Source organism: Cherax quadricarinatus, chromosome 53 (assembly GCF_038502225.1).
Source record: "Cherax quadricarinatus isolate ZL_2023a chromosome 53, ASM3850222v1, whole genome shotgun sequence".
Classification (NCBI taxonomy): Eukaryota; Metazoa; Arthropoda; class Malacostraca; order Decapoda; family Parastacidae; genus Cherax; species Cherax quadricarinatus.
The window spans coordinates 29,018,184-29,035,874 of NC_091344.1; the positions used below are offsets into that span (position 1 = coordinate 29,018,184).

The 17,691-nt window shown below is 39.2% G+C and overlaps 1 protein-coding gene across 1 annotated transcript in view; it reads right to left on the reverse strand.

The window, feature by feature from the left end:
* The window catches only part of LOC128692433 (cytochrome P450 4C1), a 182,412-nt gene that overhangs the window by 56,871 nt on the left and 107,850 nt on the right, over window positions 1-17,691 (reverse strand). The window lies entirely within an intron of this gene.

The following is a 17,691-nucleotide window of genomic DNA, read 5'->3' on the forward strand; positions in this document are numbered from 1 at the left end:
TGCATTAGATTAGATTTCAACGATTTGCATTTTTTTTTAATTTTTTATCAATTATATATTCATCACATAGTATTCACATCCACAATGCAACATAATATACATTAGGGTTAAATGGCAATTTAAATTGAACGATTTTGAATGTAGGATATGATAGTTCATTTACATAGCAGGAGCAATATTTTAAACTAATTATTAAAATTAAACATCAGTCCAATACGATTATTTTTACATCAGCAGTATCAAAAGCAATAATAATAATAATAATAATAATAATAATAATAATAATAATAATAATAATAATAATAATAATAATAATAATAATAATAGTAATCATAATAATAATAATAATAATAATAATAATAATAATAATAATAATAATAATAATAATAATAATATTAATAATAATAATAATAATAATAATGGCAGGAGAAGCGTTTAGAGAGGGTGTGGTAGGTAAGTTTGGGGTGCCAGCTGTAAATGATGATGGGGAGCATTTGACTGAAGGGGTTTGGTTATAGTTAACACATTTTAAGAAAAGAAGATAAATAAGTATACAAGATATATAGGGCGTAATGACAGTAGTTTCCTGGACTGCATATTGGTTGATAAAAGACTGTTGGGTTGACTTCAGGATGTACATGTTTATAGAGGGGCAACAGATATATCAGATCACTTTTTAGTTGTAGCTTCACTGAGAGTAAAAGATAGATGGGATACAAAAAATATGGAAGCAGCAAGTAAGAGGGAAATGAAGGCTTACAAACTAAAGGAGGAGGCAGTTAGGGTAAGAAATAAACAACTGTTGGAGGACAGATGGGCTAGTGAGACTACAAGCAATGGGGTAGAAAATGTATGGGGTAAGTTCATGAATATAGCATTAGAGTGTTCAGCATAAGTTTGTGGTTAGGTTAGGTTAGTAGGTGCAGGAGGGAAGAAGAGCGATTCGTGGAATGATGATGATAAAAAGTTAGCATATGAGAGGTTTTTACAAAGTAGAAGTGATGCAAGGATGGAGGAGCATATGGAGAGAAAAAGAGAGGTTAAGAGAGTGGTGAAGCAATGTATAAATTGAGCAAATGAGCGAGTGGGTGAGATGTTATCAACAAATTTTTTTGAAAATAAGAAAAACTTTTGAAGTGAGGTTAATAAGTTGAGAAAGCGTAAGGAACGTTTGGATTTGTTAGTTAAAAATAGGAGAGAAGAGTTACTAAATGGAGAGTTAGAGGTATCGAGAAAATTGAGGGAATATTTTGAGGAATTGTTAAATGTTGATGAAGATAGGGAAGTTGTGATTTCGTGTATAGGGCAAGGAGGAATAACATCTTATAGGAGTGAGGAAGAGCCAGTTGTGAGTGTGGGAGAAGTGCGTGGGGCAGAGGGCAGAATGAAAGAGGATAAATCAGCTGGGATTGATGGGATAAAGAGAGAATTTTAAAAATCAGGTTGGGATATGGTTTTGGAGTGGTTAGTGTTTCTATTTAGTATATGTAGGGATTGACAGAGAGCATGCATATTTTCTTTGTATAAAGGCAAAGGGGACAAAAGCGAGTGTAAAAATTATAGGGGAATAAGTCTGTTGAACATACCTGGTAAAGTGTATGATAGAGTTATTATTGAAAGAATTCAGAGTAGAACGGAGGTCAGGATAGCAGATGAACATGGAGGCGTAAGGAAGGGGAGGGGGTGTATAGGCCAAGTGTTTGCAGTGAAACATATAGGTGAGCAATATTTAGGTAAGGGTAAAGAGGTTTTTGCGGCATTTATGGATTTGGAAAAGGAGTATGACAGGGTGGATAGGGGGGCAATGTGGCAGATATTCCAAATGCATGGAACAGGAGGTAGGTTACTGAAAACAGTGAAGAGTTTTTACGAGGATAGTGATTCTCAGGTTAGAGTATGTAGGAGAAAGGGAGATTATTTCCCAGTAAAAGTAGACCTCAGTCAGGGATGTGTGATGTTACCATGGTTGTTCAATATATTTATAGATGGAGGTGTATGAGAAGTGAATGCTCGGGTGTTGGCAAGAAGTGTGGGGTTAAAAGAAGAATCTAATAAAAGGTGGGAGTAGTCATATTGCTCTTTGATTATGACACTCTGCTTATGGGTGATTCTGAAGAGAAGTTGCTGAGGTTGATTGATATGTCTGGTAGGTTATGTAAAAGAAGGAAATTATAAGTGAGTATAGGAAAGAGTAAGGTGATGAGGATAACAAAAAAGTTAGGTAAAGGAAGACTGAATATCACATTGGCGGGAGAGAGTATAGAGGAGGTGAATATATTCAGATATTTGGGAATAGGTATTAGGTTGGTAGACAGCAACCACCCAGGGAAGTACTACCGTCCTGCCAGATGACTGTGAAACATAAACCTGTAACTGTTTTGCATGATGGTAGGATTGCTGTTTTCTTTTTCTGTCTCATAAACATGCTAGATAACAGGGCTATCTCGCTACTCCTACTTACACTTTGTTCACACTTCACAGACACGTACATGCATATATATATACATACATCTAGGTTTTTCTCCTTTTTCTAAATAGCTCTTGTTCTTCTTTATTTTTTCTATTGTCCATGGGGAAGTGGAAAAGAATCTTTCCTCCGTAAGCCATGCGTGTCGTATGAGGCGACTAAAATGCCGGGAGCAATGGGCTAGTAACCCCTTCTCCTGTAGACATTTACTAAAAAAGAGAAGAAGAAAAACTTTATAAAACTGGGATGCTTAAATGTGCGTGGAAGTAGTGCGGATGACAAGAAACAGATGATTGCTGATGCTATGAATGAAAAGAAGTTGGATGTCCTGGCCCTAAGCGAAACAAAGCTGAAGGGGGTAGGGGAGTTTCAGTGGGGGGAAATAAATGGGATTAAATCTGGAGTATCTGAGAGAGTTAGAGCAAAGTAAGGGGTAGCAGTAATGTTGAATGATCAGTTATGGAAGGAGAAAAGAGAATATGAATGTGTAAATTCAAGAATTATGTGGATTAAAGTAAAGGTTGGATACGAGAAGTGGGTCATAATAAACGTGTATGCACCTGGAGAAGAGAGGAATGCAGAGGAGAGAGAAAGAGATTTTGGGAGATGTTAAGTGAATGTATAGGAGCCTTTGAACCAAGTGAGAGAGTAATTGTGGTAGGGGACCTGAATGCTAAAGTAGGAGAAACTTTTAGAGAGGGTGTGGTAGGTAAGTTTGGGGTGCCAGGTGTAAATGATAATGGGAGCCCTTTGATTGAACTTTGTATAGAAAGGGGTTTAGTTATAGGTAATATATATTTTAAGAAAAAGAGGATAAATAAGTATACAAGATATGATGTAGGGCGAAATGACAGTAGTTTGTTGGATTATGTATTGGTAGATAAAAGACTGTTGAGTAGACTTCAGGATGTACATGTTTATAGAGGGGCCACAGATATATCAGATCACTTTTTAGTTGTAGCTACACTGAGAGTAAAAGGTAGATGGGATACAAGGAGAATAGAAGTATCAGGGAAGAGAGAGGTGAAGGTTTATAAACTAAAAGAGGAGGCAGTTAGGGTAAGATATAAACAGCTATTGGAGGATAGATGGGCTAATGAGAGCATAGGCAATGGGGTCGAAGAGGTATGGGGTAGGTTTAAAAATGTAGTGTTAGAGTGTTCAGCAGAAGTTTGTGGGTACAGGAAAGTGGGTGCGGGAGGGAAGAGGAGCGATTGGTGGAATGATGATGTAAAGAGAGTAGTAAGGGAGAAAAAGTTAGCATATGAGAAGTTTTTACAAAATAGAAGTGATGCAAGGAGGGAAGAGTATATGGAGAAAAAGAGAGAGGTTAAGAGAGTGGTGAAGTAATGTAAAAAGAGAGCAAATGAGAGAGTGGGTGAGATGTTATTAACAAATTTTGTTGAAAATAAGAAAAAGTTTTGGAGTGAGATTAACAAGTTAAGAAAGCCTAGAGAACAAATGGATTTGTCAGTTAAAAATAGGAGAGGAGAGTTATTAAATGGAGAGTTAGAGGTATTGGGAAGATGGAGGGAATATTTTGAGGAATTGTTAAATGTTGATGAAGATAGGGAAGCTGTGATTTCGTGTATAGGACAAGGAGGAATAACATCTTGTAGGAGTGAGGAAGAGCCAGTTGTGAGTGTGGGGGAAGTTCGTGAGGCAGTAGGTAAAATGAAAGGGGGTAAGGCAGCCGGGATTGATGGGATAAAGATAGAAATATTAAAAGCAGGTGGGGATATAGTTTTGGAGTGGTTGGTGCAATTATTTAATAAATGTATGGAAGAGGGTAAGGTACCTAGGGATTGGCAGAGAGCATGCATAGTTCCTTTGTATAAAGGCAAAGGGGATAAAAGAGAGTGCAAAAATTATAGGGGGATAAGTCTGCTGAGTATACCTGGTAAAGTGTATGGTAGAGTTATTATTGAAAGAATTAAGAGTAAGACGGAGTATAGGATAGCAGATGAACAAGGAGGCTTTAGGAAAGGTAGGGGGTGTGTGGACCAGGTGTTTACAGTGAAACATATAAGTGAACAGTATTTAGATAAGGCTAAAGAGGTCTTTGTGGCATTTATGGATTTGGAAAAGGCGTATGACAGGGTGGATAGGGGGGCAATGTGGCAGATGTTGCAAGTGTATGGTGTAGGAGGTAGGTTACTGAAAGCAGTGAAGAGTTTTTACGAGGATAGTGAGGCTCAAGTTAGAGTATGTAGGAAAGAGGGAAATTTTTTCCCAGTAAAAGTAGGCCTTAGACAAGGATGTGTGATGTCACCGTGGTTGTTTAATATATTTATAGATGGGGTTGTAAGAGAAGTAAATGCTAGGGTCTTGGCAAGAGGCGTGGAGTTAAAAGATAAAGAATCACACACAAAGTGGGAGTTGTCACAGCTGCTCTTTGCTGATGACACTGTGCTCTTGGGAGATTCTGAAGAGAAGTTACAGAGATTGGTGGATGAATTTGGTAGGGTGTGCAAAAGAAGAAAATTAAAGGTGAATGCAGGAAAGAGTAAGGTTATGAGGATAACAAAAAGATTAGGTGATGAAAGACTGAATATCAGATTGGAGGGAGAGAGTATGGAGGAGGTGAATGTATTCAGATATTTCGGAGTGGACGTGTCAGCGGATGGGTCTATGAAAGATGAGGTGAATCATAGAATTGATGAGGGGAAAAGAGTGAGTGGTGCACTTAGGAGTCTGTGGAGACAAAGAACTTTGTCCTTGGAGGCAAAGAGGGGAATGTATGAGAGTATAGTTTTACCAACGCTCTTATATGGGTGTGAAGCATGGGTGATGAATGTTGCAGCGAGGAGAAGGCTGGAGGCAGTGGAGATGTCATGTCTGAGGGCAATGTGTGGTGTGAATATAATGCAGAGAATTCGTAGTTTGGAAGTTAGGAGGAGATGCGGGATTACCAAAACTGTTGTCCAGAGGGCTGAGGAAGGGTTGTTGAGGTGGTTCGGACATGTAGAGAGAATGGAGCGAAACAGAATGACTTCAAGAGTGTATCAGTCTGTAGTGGAAGGAAGGCGGGGTAGGGGTCGGCCTAGGAAAGGTTGGAGGGAGGGGGTAAAGGAGGTTTTGTGTGCGAGGGGCTTGGACTTCCAGCAGGCATGCGTGAGCGTGTTTGATAGGAGTGAATGGAGACAAATGGTTTTTAATACTTGACGTGCTGTTGGAGTGTGAGCAAAGTAACATTTATGAAGGGGTTCAGGGAAACCGGCAGGCCGGACTTGAGTCCTGGAGATGGGAAGTACAGTGTCTGCACTCTGAAGGAGGGGTGTTAATGTTGCAGTTTAAAAACTGTAGTGTAAAGCACCCTTCTGGCAAGACAGTGATTGAGTGAATGATGGTGAAAGTTTTTCTTTTTCGGACCACCCTGCCTTGGTGGGAATCGGCCAGTGTGATAATAAATAATAAATATTTGGGAATGGACGTGTCAGAAAATGGGTCTATGAAAAAGTAAATCATAGAAATGACGAGGGGGAAAAGGCGAGAGCTGCACTGAGGAGTCTGTGAAGACAAAGAACTTTATCCATGAAAGCAAAGAGGGGAATGTAGGAGAGTATAGTTATACCAAATGGTTTTTAGGACTTGACGTCCTGTTGGAGTGTGAGCAAGGAAACATTTGTGAAGGGATTCAAGGAAACTGGCAGGCCGGACTTGATTCCTGGAGATAGTAAGCACAGTTCCAGCACTCTGAAGGAGGGGTGTTAATGTTGCAGTTTTATAACTGAAGTGTAAGCGCGCCTCTGGCAAGACAGTGATGGAGTGATGGAAAACGGCTGATGTGTTAATAAAAATCAAAACATCATCATCATCATCATCATCATCATCATCATCATCATCATCATCATCATAATAATAATAATAATAAGAATAATAATAATAATAATAATAATAATAATAATAATAATTATTATTATTATTATTATTATTATTATTATTATTATTATTATTATTATTATTATTTTTAATATTATAATAATTATCATTATTATTGACAACTTTGTGCCAAAGCAGTATGGGTAATACAGCACTACGGTGGAAAAACTGGTTTAATGCCTAGTCTTATTTCAAAGAAAAGTTTTATCTGCTGTACACACCACCTCTGTGATGCTCCCCACAATTGTAAATTTAAACCCTAGTACTGATTTACCACAAGATATAACAATATATGAATATATTTTGGTTACTGCATGACGGAAGAAAGGAATCACAGAGTTGCATAGTTTTAACCCCCTGTGTATCAATACATGCAAAGAAGATTAGCGTAGAGTCCGGCATGAATTTCTATTGCAGTTAAATATATTAGAGTTGAAACCTTGAAGTATTTCAGATTTGTTACGGTATTTGTTATCACATAAATTAATATTCCAATTTCAGTAAGTGGCACATTAGGAAATATACACCAAAACAAAATCAATCTTTTCACTGTGAAACACAAGATTTGAAGCCGAACTGAAGAGGCGTTCCCATGTTATATAGGAAAAATCAATATCGTAAAATTCACCAGAGTAGGTGGTAACTTTTCTGAGGGATCTTTTGTCGGGCGATGGTATGAGTGTGATTTTTTGGGGGTCCTTGAAACTGGGGTCTGTTAGATGGGCGGATGTATGACAGGCATCTGAATTATAGGTTACGTTATGACCGCCATCAGTGACTGAATATTTTTTTTCATTAATCCCCAAGTCCATCACTCCTCAGTGTATAACTCCTTCTATCACCCCCCTTCCATTAACTTGCCCTCTCCTCTTAGCAAGCACCAACGGGTTGGATGTTCACCACGTTCTATGCTCTCACACACCCAGACTTTTCTATTTTACATAAAATTACAAAGATGGATACATCTTTCTATGCGACATATTAAAAAGGCAAACATATGCATTTTTCTTGTTCATAAATACACATAATCTAACCAACTCCCCTCTCTCCACTATTCCAAAAATCCCATATCCCATTTCCTTCTATCAAGAACAACATCACCTAACCATACCTAACCTAATCTAACCAAACATTACCTACATTACACACTCAACAAAATAGCCACGAGTTTTTATATATAACAAACAAAACATCTCAAGTTTGCACGAATCTCCCCTCATACATACATATTAATTTTCAGAAATTCTCCTCTAATAGGTGTGGAGAGAGGATTTGGTATAGAGGAGAATTTAATAAAGTTGACATTCAACAGGCTCTGTAGACTTCACCATGGCCAGTCACAGACCTGACTCTCATCTTTACAGTCTCCCTACCATCCCCTTTGGCAGAGGCGTTGGGGTTGGTGTCACCCGGGGCGACATCTCTGGTGTCACCCCCATGAAATCCAAGGGCGGGGGGGATGGGGGGAGTAAGCTCCAGTTACGTCACTACTGCTTCACATAAACTCAAATATCACTTTGAGTGCAGCTAACACATCCTACATTTATTATTCTTCAATAATGCCAAAAAAAAAAAAAACTTGAAAAATAAAGAAAAACATTGCAATATCAGAGAAACACTAGTTCCGATCTGACCTTGAGTACAGGTAACATCTCAGTGAATCAGATCATACATTTCCTTGCCTTCAATACTGCAAAATCATCTATCACCTCATCAAAATCAATGCTGTCAACTGACCCATTTTCTATGGATAACATTGCTATGTCAGAGATTCTGGACTGACTCACTGTGGACCGTAAATAGTTTTTAATCAACTTCAACTTGGAGAAACTCCTTTCACAAGAAGACACAAACACATATGGTAAGGAACAACCTCAGGCAGAGTGTCAGAGTTGGAAGAGATTCAGTGAAATCCAATTCAGCTATGAATGTTAGTACATCCAGTGAAGTCCAGTGCTTAACTTTGTTAAGATCAACATCAGCAGCTTGCAGGTGCTGCCTTAGTCTTGGTATTTCAAGCATGAGCTTATTCTTACATATTTCATTATAGAAGACTGTAAGTCTTGAAGCCATCACCTCCAAATCTTCTTCAGTAGCTTGTACAAGATTCTTTGTTTGAATGACCACAAACATGGCTGCCACATCCTTGATTGCTTTTGATCGTATCTCGAGTTCATTATGAAAACGATCAATGCACTCCAACATCGCCCTCTTGTTTTCTTCCTGTAGACAGTACGGAATCTCTTGCCTGCTCCCCTGCCGTTCTTTTCTTTAACCTGATTCTTCTCTCTGTTTGAAATCCATACTTCTCACATTTCAAAAGTGCCTGTTGTATTGAATTTTCCACTATGCGATCTCGTCCTTCATTCAAAAATAATCGCAGTGGCTCTAGCTTCACCACCACTTTGTCAAGGGTTAAATACTTAGTCTGCAAGTATTGCTGTGAAAGCTGAACCTCCCGAAGTATGTCACACCAGAAATACAGATAACACAGAAATGTGAAATCGCACACAGCAGGGAGAAGACCTTGTGCTGCTCCTCTTGTATCCAAATTTTCCCGTGGATCGCAAAGAGCTTCCGCTACTGGTTTCACTGCATTGTAATGCAGTGTAATGCAGTATGATCCATTAATAAATCCCATCGATGGGTGGAGGCAAAGAATGCATACGCTGACTCAAGACTGCCAAAAGTTTTACACATGATGAATTCTCGGCAAAAGAATGCTGACCACACAAGTTCAATGAATGGTCCACACAACCACTGAAAATTGCCTTCTTGTTCTTTTCTTTAAGAATGGCTTGTACACCTCCATGGACCCCAGCCATGGTGGCAGCATTGTCATATCCCTGAGCACGGCACAGCATGAAGTCCAGTCCATCACTTTCCAGCTTTTTCAGGATATCAGAACTGATATCAGCAGCTTTTTTGCCCTTCAAAGGAAAAAAAAACAAGAAAAACTTCCTTCACTTGAACTCTTCCATCCTCCATTTGCACGTACCTGATAACTTCTGACATTTGGTCAGTGTGTGACACATCTGGTGTACTATCAAACATAACGCTGTAGTATACAGTTCTCTTGATATCAGTAACAAGTTTCTCTTTGCCTCGGTTTGCCAGAACACTTAAAAACTCATTTTGAGATGATAGTGAGAGATACGAAACTGATGACCTGTGTTCACTTGAGCTGCACTTCAGTCTCATTAGGTGCTCTTTTATCAGAGGATCATACTTAGCTATTAATTCAACCATCTCAAGAAAGTTCCCTCTATTTAATGAGAATTCATCATCCCTGTGGACGCGAAATGCTAAGTTCTGTTTAGCCAGAAACAGTGTAATGTCGAGCAACCTGTACAATATTTCCTTCCACCTTTTCTTTTGGATTTCCATTGAAACAATTATTTCTTCATCTATGGTTTTGTTCACCCTTAAACCGGTTGCCATGGTTTTCCAATTCTCGAGGCAGCGTAGGTGTTCATCAGAAGTTTCATGATTGTGTACTTTTGGGTTCAGCTTCCACCATATTTGAAACCCAGTCACAAACTTTGATGTTATACTTGTAACACTAGAGGTAAACAATCTACAGCAGTAACAGTATAATTTCCCACTGACTGGCGAGTATACCATCCATGATCGCAAAACTTCTCACCATTCTGCATCTGTTTGTAGAACCATTCTTTAGAAAGCTGATGCTCATCGCCTTTTGCATTTTTTCTCTTTGTAACACGAAAAGGGCCGCCCTTGTTCTGATAAACATAACTACCTCTTTTGATGATTTCAATCCTGGAATGGTCTGGAACTGGAATTTTCCAAGTAGAAACGTCACACATTGACGCTAACTCTCGCAGACTCTCATTCCCTTCATTCCTCTCGCTTATATTACCATTGTCGGAGTCAGAATCGACATCAGTGTTATCAGTAAGATCATGACTAAAGTCATTTGATGAACTCTGGCCATTATCGGGTTTCTTGAGATACTGAACCATAGATTCAGCCATTTTTTGCATTAGCTGAACTTTTTCATTTTTCGCCTTCCATTGTTGACATCCACGAGGCCTTTTCGATTTATGCACTCCATGGGGCATGATATTATATCAGTTATCTGAAAAAAGAATGCCAGGTTCACCGTTTTGGCTCTACTGAATATTCGGTAATTTTTAGTGGTGACAAAGAAAGAAATGGTGTCAATTCTATAATCCTACTGAGGATGAAATGAAGTTAGGAAACGAAATAAGTGGGTTAAGATCAGATGAAATTTAGACTAACTAATAATAACTGTTGTTTCGTGGTTGCATTAATTTTTTCAGTAGAACCTAATTTGGATATTTAACTCAGACTCTAACCAGAATGAGAGCAAAGCAGAAAAAATTAAGCCTACTTTCCAATGAACTGGAAAAAATAACCATAATGGTCATTATGGATGTAATACTAATGTGTACCATATTATTTGGTAAGCCTCCTGGCCCTATAGGCTTTACTCCACAAGGATTAGTAACAACAATTCATGGTTAAAATGGATATCAATAAATAACAAAAAGGCACAATACCGTGACTGGAGCAATACACAAATAACCCGCACACAGGAGAGAGGAACTCACGACGACGTTTCAGTCCGGCTTAGACTATTTGCAAAGTCACGCTAACAAAAAGCAGAGAAGGAAGAGGCAGTATATAGAGGCTAACAGACATGGACGGGACAAGAGAGATAGTAGGAAAGGAGGAAGAGAGGTAGTCGTAGAGGTAGTAGTAATATAGTGGAGCGAGTCAAATACTAAGAAAGAGGAGCTCTGCAAGGGAGCTAGGGGCCCACAAGGGAGCTAGAGGCCCACAAAAGGTAGGAAGAAAAACACAGAGGGAGTGGGGGAAATAATAATGGACCAAATATCCAAGGCAGAAGAAAGAAAACCCAAAGGAGAAAGAGGAAAGGAGAAGGGGAAAAAAGAATCAGGTTAAGTCACGGGTGTTATGAAGTTTGGAGCATTTTACAATGTAATGGGAAAGGAAGGCATCTACAGAGACGAAGCCAGGACTAAGATTCATATAAAGAAAGGTAGGTAAGACACATAGGCAACAGATAGTTCCAGACTATGGCACAGAACATCTCCAGGCTGAGGGACTGCCAACCTCAAATCTACGACTTCAAGGGTGATGGACTGATTACATCGTCTTCAGTGGTGACATGTACTTAACTCAGTGGTGACCTGTACTTAACTCAGTGGTGACCTGTACTTAACTCAGTGGTGACCTGTACTTAACTCTGTGAGGAAGTGTCTTTTGTGCTCCCTGAGCAATTTTACCAGCAGCTTAAGGAAGAATTGAGAGTAGCGAAGATGGAGATACGGCGATTGACTGAGGAAAATAAGAAGATTCGTAGTAGTCCTGTTTTGAGTCATCAGGTCAAGAAGGAAAACTGGACAGTGGCTAGACAGCATGGGACGAAGTTGACGATGAAGAAGACGAATGAAAAGGTAGAAATGATGAAGAAGAAAGAGACTACTGTAAAAACTGTTGTGGAAACATCTAATGCATTCTCCGTGCTACCCGACGAATGCGAGTCGACTACTGGGATCATCACGACGAACAACACCAACACCAAGTAAGGTAAGAATATTGTTGTTGTTTGGGATAGCCAGGTTAGGCACATGGATAGGGCGTTCTGCTTGAAGGGCAGGAGTAGGAGACAGAGGGTTTGCTTTCCTGGGGCTGGGATGGAGGATATTGTTAGCCGTCTGGATGACATCATGAGAGGTAATGGAACCAATCATATTATCTTTCTCAGTGCTGGAAGCAACGATCTTGGTAGACGTAGGAGTGAGGACCTGATTAACAGGTATAGGTCAGCAATAGAGATAATTAGGAGGAAGGGGGGGAACCTTGTCATATGTGGTATTTTGCCAAGGAGAGGAGTTGGAAACGAATGGTTGACCAGGGCAATTGGTGTCAATTGCTGGCTGGACAAATACTGTAAGGAAAATTCAGTAACATTCATTGACAACTGGGACCTCTTCTATGGCAGAAATAACATGTATGCCAGGGATGGGGTTCACTTATCTAGGTCTGGGATGGGGGCACTGGCAACTGCAGTGGAGGGAGCTGTTAGGACTTTAAACCAGGAAGAGTTAGTTGTATGGGTTTTGGCGGGATAAGAGTGAAGTCCCAATGTAGTAATATGAGTACTAGGAGAACTGGTAATAGGAAAATGAGATGGATATTGGAAAGGCAGTGACACTAGGCGACAAGGACAGTAATAGGTTTAGTGGAAAAACAGAAATGAGCAGGAAGGGTAAATAAATAGGAGGGTCTTTAAATATACATTATGCTAATATCCGTAGTGCTAGGAATAAGATGGACGAGTTGAGACTAGTTGCTAGTGCAGGTAACATTGATGTATTTGCCTTAACTGAGACGTGGTTTAATTCAAAAAGTCGGGACATGCCTGCGGAATGTCTCATTCAGGGTTTTAAACTGTTCCAAGTAGATAGAAGTATCGGAAAGGGGGGTGAGGTGGCACTGTATGTCCGAGATCGCTTGAACTGTTGCATAAAAACGGGTATTAAGTCTGAAGTAACACATACAGAGTCTGTTTGGATAGAATTTTCAGAGGTGCGTGAAAAATTTATTTTATTCAATTCAAATTCAATTCAATTCAAGTTTATTCTCTAAGGATTACAATGTGGGGTTTACAGGTTTTGGGTATTGTGTGGTTTACATGTTATAAAATACTAATTACAGAGGGGGCCACTAGGACCCCTAGCATGGCTAGGCATTTCGGGCAGACTTAGATTAATTCTTAACATTAAATCCTTACAGATTATGGCATTAAGGCTAAGTGACTACATCATAATTTGTGAGTTTAGCAATGTGAATGCTTTAGTTTTGGCACGATACAAAGTGTCTATATTCTAGTATCATAGGCAAACTTATGACTTGTTAGGATTTATTATTTTAAGATTAAGATTAGTATTTCTGGGTTTATAGTCAGTGGGTGAGTGAGTGTAATTGTGAACCACCAGGTGGTTATCTTGTAGTTAGTTGTCGGGGTGTACCAGGGAGATAAGATGTTTTCTAACTGTAGTTTTGAAAGTAATGAATGTGCATGCAGTTCTAGAGTTTTCAGGTAGGGTGTTCCAGATTTTAGGTCCTTTGAAATACATTGAATTTTTGTAAAGGTTTAGTCGAACACGGGGAATGTCATTGAGATGTTTGTGTCTGGTGTTATTCCTGTGGATCCTGTCACAACTATCAAGAAAGTGTTTTAGGTCAAGGTTAATATTAGAATTTAAGGCCCTGTAGATATAGACTGCACAGTAGTAAGTGTGGATGTTCTGAACAGGGAGTAAGTTTAGATCTATGAAGAGTGGGGGGGGGGCTGTTGCCAGGGATGGGATTTAGTGATTATTCTTTTTGTTGGGTTATTATTGGCTTTAGGTGTGGTGCTGCAGTTGAACCCCAACCACAGATAGCATAGGTGAGGTATGGATATATAAGTGAATGGTATAGTGTGAGAAGGGCAGTTTGCGGCACGTAGTATCGTATCATGGAGAGGATCCCCACCGTTTTGGATACTTTTTTTGATGTGTGTTGGATATGGGTGCTGAAATTTAGGTTGTTGTCGAGGTATAGGCCAAGGAATTTGCCCTCATTATGTCTGGCAATTAGAGTGTTGTCGATCTTAATGTTAAGTTGCACAACACCTGCTCTGCTACCAAACATAATATAGGAGGTTTTGCCAGTGTTAAGTGTAAGTTTATTGGCTGTCATCCAAGTCGATATTTTGAGCAGCTCCTCGTCAACAATGGTGTTGAGGGTGGGAAGATTAGGGTGGGAGATGACATAAGTCGTGTTGTCAGCAAAGAGAATGGGTTTCAGGTGTTGGGATATGTTTGGAAGATCATTGATGTAAATGAGGAAGAGCAGGGGTCCAAGAACACTTCCCTACGGAACTCCAGTATCAAGTGGTCGTACTGATGAGGCTGTGTCTTTAATGGTGACATATTGATACCTATTAGAAAGGTAGGATTTAAAATATGCAAGCGCATGGGGTCTTATACCAAAGTGGTTAAGTTTGTGGAGTAGGATGCCGTGGTCTACTGTGTCAAATGCTTTTCTTATGTCAATAAAAACTCCTAGTGGATAATCCTTATTTTCCAATGCTGTGTAAAGCAGGTCTAGCATTTTTATAATTGCATCATTAGTGCTTTTATTTTTCCTGAATCCAAATTGGCAGGGGTTGAGTATGTTTTGTGACGTTATAAATGAATATAGTCTCCTGTGCACGAGTTTCTCGAAGATTTTGAATAGCAATGGTAAGTTTGATATTGGCCTATAGTTGTTTACATCTGTAGGGTCACCACCTTTATGTATTGGTGTAACCCTTGCTGTCTTGAGTAGTGTCGGGAAAGTGATAGTTTCTAGTGACTTGTTAAAAAGTAATGTAATAGCATGCGAAAGAACATGGGCTGCTCGCTTGTACAATAATGGTGGGACGTGAGACAGATTCCCTGAGTTATTTTTAAGTGACTTTATGATCGCAGTGACTTCCGTGGGCTCAGTTGGTACAAGATAGAAGGAATTTGGGAAATTCCCATCTAGGTAGTCCTCAGCACGGGCATTGGTACATGGGATTTTACTGGCAAGATTAGGTCCTATGTTTGAGAAGAAGTCGTTTATCTTGTTAGCTGTATCAGTGGGATGTAGTGGTGTTTCATGAGGTTTAGTTAGAACAATGTTCTTGTTTTTTTTTCAGTTTGTGGGTGCCCAGAATCTGGGAAAGTGTTTTCCAGGACTTTTTTATATCTCCTCTTGTGTCAGTGAATCTGCTGGAGTAGTACAGTTGTTTGGCTTTCTTTGTTAATTTGGTGAGAACTGTTGAATATTGTTTAAGAATATCTTTGTGTATTAAGCAATGGATTTCAGAATGCTGCTGGTTAACCATGGGCAACCAAGCCGTTTATTCGTGATCTGTTTCGTTTTTATATGGCAATGTTGTATAGTCTAAGTATTTTGTTTAGAAAAATATCTGTCCAATCGTCAATACCATTGGCATTGGAGAATTCTGTAGGCCAGTCAACAGTCTCTAGGTCTGCTGTGAAATTCCTTATTGAGGCCTCGTCATGGAGTCTAAATGAAATTTTGTTGTATTCGAGTGGTGGCTTACTAATGTTTGTTAAGAGGAAGGTTGGGTAGTGGTCAATAGTGCTGTCTGTGATTATCCCTGATTTAAGGGAGGCTAGTATATTGGTCCATATGTGGTCTATTATGGTTGCACTTGTCTCAGTCAGCCTGGTTGGTTTAGTTATTGTTGGTATGAACATAAGAACATAAGAACATAAGAAAGGAGGAACACTGCAGGAGGCCTGTTGGCCCATACTAGGCAGGTCCTTTACAATTCATCCCACTAACAAAACATTTGCCCAACCCAATTTTCAATGCCACCCAAGAAATAAGCTCTGATGTGAAAGTCCCACTCAAATCTAACTCCTCCCACTCATGTACTTATCCAACCTAAATTTGAAACTATCCAAAGTCCCAGCCACAATAACCCAACTAGGTAGGCTGTTCCGCTCATCTACTACCCTATTTCCAAACCAATACTTTCCTATGTCCTTTCTAAATCTAAACTTATCTAATTTAAATCCATTACTGCGGGTTCTCTCTTGGAGAGACATCCTCAAGACCTTATTAATATCCCCTTTATTAATACCTATCTTCCACTTATACACTTCGATCAGGTCTCCCCTCATTCTTCGTCTAACAAGTGAATGTAACTTAAGAGTCTTCAATCTTTCTTCATAAGGAAGATTTCTAATGCTATGTATTAATTTAGTCATCCTACGCTGAATGTTTTCTAACGAATTTATGTCCATTCTGTAATATGGAGACCAGAATTGAGCTGCATAATCTAGGTGAGGCCTTACTAATGATGTATAAAGCTGCAGTATGACCTCTGCACTTCTGTTGCAAACACTTCTTGATATAAATCCCAGTAATCTATTTGCCTTATTACGTACGCTTAGGCATTGCTGTCTTGGTTTAAGGTTGCTGCTTACCATAACCCCCAAGTCCTTTTCGCAATCTGTATGGCTAAGTTCTACATCATTTAACTTATAAGTACTAGGGTTATGGGCACTCCCAAGCTTCAGAACCTTGCATTTATCTACATTGAACTGCATCTGCCACTTTTCTGACCAAGAATAGAGTTTGTTTAAATCCTCTTGAAGTTCCATAACATCTACGTTTGAATCAATTATCCTACCTATTTTTGTGTCATCGGCGAATTTGCTCATATCACTAGTAATTCCCTCATCAAGATCGTTGATATATGTTATAAACAACAACGGGCCCAAGACTGATCCCTGTGGAACGCCACTTGTTACAGATGCCCACTCGGATTTAACCCCCTTTATGGACACTTTCTGCTTCCTGTCAGTGAGCCAAGACTCGATCCACGAGAGCACTTTTCCTCCAATGCCATGAGCTGCCACTTTCTTTAACAGTCTATGGTGCGGAACTCTATCAAAAGCCTTACTAAAATCTAAGTAAATAATATCAAATTCTTTATCGTGGTCAACAACCTCAAAAGCTTTACTGAAGAAAGTTAATAAATTAGTTAGACAAGACCGGCCTCTTATGAATCCATGCTGAGTATCATTAATCAAGCTATGCTTATCGAGATGGCTTCTTATAATCTCAGCTATAATTGACTCCTCTAGTAATTTGCCTACAATTGAGGTCAGGCTTATTGGGCGGTAATTTGACGGTAACGACTTGTCCCCTGTTTTAAAAATAGGAATTACATTAGCCATCTTCCACATATCAGACACTACACCTGTTTGAAGAGATAAATTAAAAATATTAGTTAATGGTTCACAGAGTTCCATTTTGCATTCCTTAAGAACCCTTGAAAAAAACTCATCAGGACCCGGAGACTTATTTTGCTTCAGTCTGTCTATCTGCTTCACAACCATTTCACTAGTGACTGTGATGTTACATAATTTACCTTCTTCTAGCCCACTATAAAAATTAATTACTGGAATATTGTTAGTGTCTTCCTGTGTAAAAACTGAGAGAAAATAATTATTTAAAATCGAGCACATTTCATTCTCTTTGTCAGTAAGGTGCCCATAGTTATTTTTAAGGGGACCTCTCTTATCTCTAACTTTTGTTCTATAGACCTGGAAAAAACTTTTTGGGTTAGTTTTAGAATCCCTAGCAACTTTAATTTCATAGTCCCTTTTAGCTTTTCTTATCCCCTTTTTAATGTCCCTCTTAATGTCAATATACTGATTCATAAGATGACCCTCACCTCTTTTGATACGCCTATAAATTCCTTTCTTATGCCCTAG